Source organism: Amblyomma maculatum, chromosome 6 (genome assembly GCF_055883805.1).
Source record: "Amblyomma maculatum isolate TAMU_Amacu chromosome 6, ASM5588380v1, whole genome shotgun sequence".
In the NCBI taxonomy this organism is placed as follows: Eukaryota; Metazoa; Arthropoda; class Arachnida; order Ixodida; family Ixodidae; genus Amblyomma; species Amblyomma maculatum.
This window is the reverse complement of record NC_139349.1, coordinates 84,976,120-84,982,119: the sequence shown is the minus strand read 5'-3', so window position 1 is coordinate 84,982,119 and position 6,000 is coordinate 84,976,120.

The following is a 6,000-nucleotide window of genomic DNA, read 5'->3' as shown; positions in this document are numbered from 1 at the left end:
ATGGAATCTGCGTGTCATAACCGTAGTAATAACGCTACCCGTAGGCCACGCAGGCACATTCATACGGCTTGATTAGAGCAGGTCTTTACAAGTGGGCTGCGACAGTATGCTATGGCGCCATGCTCTTAAAGGCGGATCTTAAGTGTGCCCTATTATTTTTTGTCGACAACATCTGTACCCAAGGCAACAAATCTAGGCGGGTTGGTGCTGCAGGACTCAAGTTTTAAGCAGTGTGGAGGAAAAAGAGATCCCAATTAACTGTCCACAGCGCAGTACGGCTTTTGGCGACAGACACAATAGCATGAAAAATCAATACAATTTTCTTGATGCAGCTGAGGTGCATCGAATCTAAAGTCGCCTCAAGCATTTCGAGGATGCTACCGCGGCTAGAAACCTGAGCACATACAGCCGAAGATAGAGGCGCGGCGTTATTTTCGGAAACACAAAACACAGTCATACCACTACACGAGCCTTCCTTCAGACCAGGTGTATTTGCCAACGCTAAGCTCACGAGTGTGGACGTCGACATTTCCGCCACAAATCTTCAAAAAGGGGAGCCCAATTATGACGTCATGCGTTGATCGGGCGAGCACCGCCATTTACGCAAGAAACTGTTAACCACGCAAGGAAACTTGGAACACATGGAGCAGATCACATGCAGTGGTTTACTCCATCACGCCAAAACACTGCCCTTTTACCCCCTCCCCCCCCCCCCCCCCCCCGGAAATACCACTTTTCTTTAGGCGAGGCCTTAAAGCAGCACTCATTACGGCTATGGCGACTCCGGTATCAACCAAAGCCATGACAGATACACCACCACCTAAAACTTGTACTTTGTTCCGTAACATTAGCACACACTGGGTATCCCTTCAAGCAGCGGACGTCCCTCGGTCGCGCAGAGCAGTTTCCCGACAGAGGGGAGTGGTGCCGAGGCGAGGGTGAGCGGCGAGTGCGGGAAGCTGAAGATGGTGTCACGCTCCTGTTCGATGCCGGTGTAAGATCCCGGAATGGCTCAAGACAAGCTCAAGTCCCCGCGGAATCAGGGGCGTAGCGCGAGCTCCAAAGAGAGACCCTATTATAATCATTCCGCGGAGAATACATCGTGGAGCCGTAAGTGATGCTAAGGAGTGATGAAGGCATGATTGCGATATGTGTGTGGCCTGAGTGGCCGCGGCCAGCACAGAAGGATGTCGAAGAACAGGCGGCGCGGGCAAGTAGTCGCCACGCAAAACCTCACGTCAACCGGTATCATACGTGATTGGTTTCGGCTCCTATAGTAGTGAATCCTTTGCTTCGCGGTGCTCTCGTCAAATTGCTCTGCCGCAGGTGCTGCGACCCCCTTGTATTTCTAAATGACCACTGAATTACCGGCGGCTGCCGGAGGCGAACGCGGCGAATAAAAGGAAGGGAGTGCTGAAGAGCCCTAAACTAATTTCAGTGACCGAGTTACTTCTTCACAAAAGGTCTGACAGATCGTCTAAGACAGATGTCCAGACGATGTTACTTCAGCATAAGGAATAGCAGCTACTGACGTCACGCTAGCCGGACGTCCGAACTTGGCATGATTCGATCGACGCTGTTTCAGCGTCGTGAACGTGCGGCAGGGCTGATTTATGTCAGCCACGGAGACATAAGGCTTGATTTCCCGAAATATAAATTCTAAACCTCTTTTTTTTTTCTTTTTTTTTTAAAGTCGATATTTATTGCCTCAGGGCATCAGTAGGTTATGAGATGAAGGATGAATAAATGATTAAATGAATGGAAATAGGTTGGCTGATTTTATGAAGTCCAGAAGTGAGCGATGATGAGGTCCCTGCGTCCAAGTGACGTATGAGGCAGGATTGGTTGCTGAAAGGCCAGCTATTCTCAGGTGCCGGATTCGTGTTGGCTTGAGTGCTGGGCAGTCCCACAGCAAGTGGTGGATGTCGGCCTCGACATCTTCGTTGTTACAGATCGGGCATCCTGGGCGTGGATATAAGTGTTGGAAGTATGACCACGTCCTAGTTACAGCTGGTGTAAGGGCAACACCGACCCGGATCCTCCTAAGCGCAACCTCCTCTGCACGGGTGAGACCGCGGGGAAGGGATATCGCACACGGAGGGATAAGTGCACGTGTGCGGCACCGGAGGTGCTCCTTTCTTGACAAAAGGAGGGTAGCGTCGTCGACTTCGAGACGCCGTGGGATTGATGCGTCTTGGTTCACGAGGCGGGCTGCAAAATCAGCTTGACTTTGGGAAGGCAGCAGATCCCGTGGGACCCACTCAATGCGTATTGACTGTGGGATGCGCGCCGCAAGCTGGTGGATGTCCTGGCAAATTTTAGGGCAGCGGCTGACACGTCGGAGCTGACGTACTGCATGTAGTGCGTCAGTGCGGATGACAATGTGGGCTGTAGGGAGCATGGTTATAGAAGTCAAGGAGCAGAGTGCCTCTTGAACTGCCACAAGCTCAACGCAGAAAGATGTAAGTGGTTCTGAAAGCTGAAACGTAGTTGTCTGATTCAGGATAGGTCTCCGTGGACAGTGGATTGCCGTTTTGGCTTCACAGCCTTGCAGGCTTCCATCTACGTACACTACTATGGAATCTTGAGGCAGGTTAGTATCTTGCTCTTCAAATCTCTGGCGTAGCAACGATGCAGAGTTGGCAGACGTCGGTCTGCGGATGTCAGTTGGCTTGTTGTCTCCTAACTGTATAAATTTCCAGGGAGGGAGAACTGGCGCAGGTGGCTGAAGAATAATGTGTGACGTTGCATACGCTTTCAGTGCTTGCGTTGAATGTGACAAAGTGGCCTTGAGTCTGCGAGCATCTCGGCGCTGCTGCACCAGTTCATCGATGGTGTTGAGCTGCGCATTCTCCTGTAAAGCTACGACCGGTGTGATTCGTGGAAGGCATGTTATGGTCCTCATAGCTTCTCGATTTACGGCTTCAAGGCGATCCCATTGTGCCCTTGTAAGATGCTGGAACTGGGCCTGATAAACAATACGGGGCTGCAGAACCGCCCTCACTAACTGGCGTGCAACAGACGAGCCAGCGCCACCCGTTTTAGGTGCAATTCTTCTTATTAAACTTATAGTTTGAAGTGCTTGCTTTTTTGCCTGAGAGAGCCAAGCAGTCGCTGATCCTGATTGGTGAATTGTTAAGCCCAGAATTTTCAGGCTCGAACTTTCTTGTATTGGGGTGCCTGATAGAGAGAGACGAATTGGATTTGAGGCAAGTTTACGGCGTCCCCAGCGGTTGGCGACTGACGTGTATGAAGTTTTACACACAGAAAGTTGAAGGCCAATGGAGGATGCGTAATCAGAGGTTACGTCTAATGCTGACTGAAGGGCGGCCTCTTGAGTGAGAAGATCATGGTGAGTGCTCCATACCGTGATATCATCTGCGTACTGCAAAAACTTGATTTCAGGGATATCATGTAAGCGCCACGCCAATGGGATGAAAGTAATATTGAATAACGTCGGAGACAATACTGATCCCTGGGGCACGCCACGTAGTGAAACGAATGAACCAACAGTGTCACCGCTGAGGCGTATTGCAAATTTTCGTCCGTCCAAAAATGATGCGACAAAAGTGCGTACTCTCGGAGGGAGATGGAGCATGTCAATGGCATTCAGGATTGCAGCATGACTGATGTTGTCATATGCCTTTTCAACATCCATTGCTAATATGGTACGTACATCGCGGCTGCGGGTAGATGACAGAACTGCTGAGGCCAAGACAGCCAACCCGTCCTCTGTACCTATGTATGGACGAAATCCAATTTGAGCAGGGTGATAAAAACCGTGCTGTTCAAGCCACCAAGAAAGTCGTGTGGCTAGCATTTTCTCTGCGAGCTTGCAAAGCGTTGATGTTAAGGAGATTGGTCGCAAGTTGGCGAGGTCCGTTGGAGGCTTCCCAGGTTCGGGAATAGGGATCACGACAGCGGTTTTCCAGCTCTCGGGTACGACACCATCAAGCCACACTTTGTTTATGGTGTCTAGTATTTGAGGAAGTGCAGCAGTACTGAGGTTTTTGTAAACCTCATACTGAATTTTGTCCAGGCCGGGCGCTGTTTTCCGTTTCGCATCGTCAATTGCAGCCAGCAGCTCGCACATCGAAAAGGGGCTCGCAATTCCATCTGTGTCGGCAGCAGCTGGTAATTTCCATGCGTCTGCAGGGATACCTGCCAAATTAAGGTTTACAGCTGAAGGAGGCAGTATATCGTATTTTGGGAGAAATTTTCGAGCAGCTTCTTTGGCGAAATCACCCGGCGACAGATTAGCCGCAAAGCATGCTGTTGCTGCTGCGTCAGTAGAACGACGACCATGTTCCATTGCACGAAACGTTCGCCATAGTGAGGCATTCGATGATTTATCAGAAAATTGTTCACACCATGCATGCCACTGGCGTCGCGATAGATCGCGTTCATATCTCCGAGCCTTCGCGGTAAGATAATTCAGTCGTGTACGTGCCTGCCCCGAAGTAGGGTCTCGCGTAGCAGCCAGCTCAGCTTGACGGCGGGCTGCCCACAAGTTAAGCAGGCCGAGATCTGGTGCCGGTCGACCTACATCAATCCAGGTAGTAGTCGTAGCGCTGTTTAGTGCTCTCTGTATACGGTCAACAAGGAGTGACGGCGAATCTGAAGACATACTGTCGAGACATGAGCGAAAGCTGTCCCAGTTTATCACAGAACATTTGCGGCGTAAAGGGCGGAGGCGGGAGGGATGGAGACCGATGAGGATAGGGTGGTGATCACTTCCCCAGCAGTCCGGCTCCATGTGCCATGAGGGAGTTCCTGCGCCCAACCACCACGTCAAGTCTGGAGCATAGGCAGCACTATGTATGTGACGCACAGGCCGTGTTGCTGTCCCAGGGTGATTAAGCAGAACAAACAGGGCATCAGTGAAGGCGTCCCGCACACGCCTACCACGAGGGCTTGCAGTCGGATACCCCCAATCTGGGTGAGGGGCGTTAAAGTCGCCTCCGACTAAAATTGGACACCCGGGGTATTGCCGACGAACACTTAATAACCAGCCAAGATTAATACGGGAAGAAGCGCCTCCAGCTGGTCTAACGTAATAAGAAACAAGAACAACGGTTCCTTTCAGAAATTTCGCAGCAACTGCTACTACCTCTTGGTATGATGTGCACCAGTTTTCGAGAGAAAGGCGTACATGAGGAATACTCGTTTCAACATATATCGCCGCCTTTCCCGGGGGAGAAGCAGTCTGCACGCGACGGTCGGTCATTGAAGGAGACACGTAGCCGCTGAACCTCTTCGACAAACCCTTTCAGCAGATGACCATATTTGTCATCTTCCGTCATGCGAGGACAGACAAGCTTTCACAGATTCAAGACTTCTTCGATGTACTTCGTGCATATGTTTCACCAGGAAGCTGACCGCGTATTTAGCTGCTCGCATCAGAGTCTCCGAAGCACTGTTGTGTCTTTATTACGAACGATCTCATGTCATGAAAGTGTACTCGTGTTCGTCGTACCACGTTAAGGCATTGTAAATAAGCGAGAAGAAAATATTGGCCAACCGGGTGGAAGAGTTCCACTTATTGTAACTACTCAACTAATGATAAGGCCACTCATCCACATTTGAAATATTGTTCTGCGAGAAATTAATCTCGTTATCTCGCTGCATTTGAGATTCCGCTTTCTGATGCTCCGACCACGCCAACGCCCCTTGTAGCCAAGGGTTGCCAGTGATTCAAACTCTACTTGCGGACGGTATGCTGGTTATTTTATTGCGAAAGCAATACTAATCCCATTTTCAGCCCTTCGCGTAGCCAGAGTCGGTATGCACGTTTGACCTTTAAGGACCCCAGTTGGATGTGACGTCATACCAGCTGCGAGAGATGGGCTACCAAGTCGAGTCGTCGGGTGGCGGCGGTCGGCAGGCACGGCGCGCTGCAGCTGGAGCCGCGCTGCTATCGAGTGGAGGCGCTGCTGTCAGTCTTTTCTTGTAGTTGAGACGAGGAGGAGGAAAACGATGGTTATATAAATGCTCGCGCTT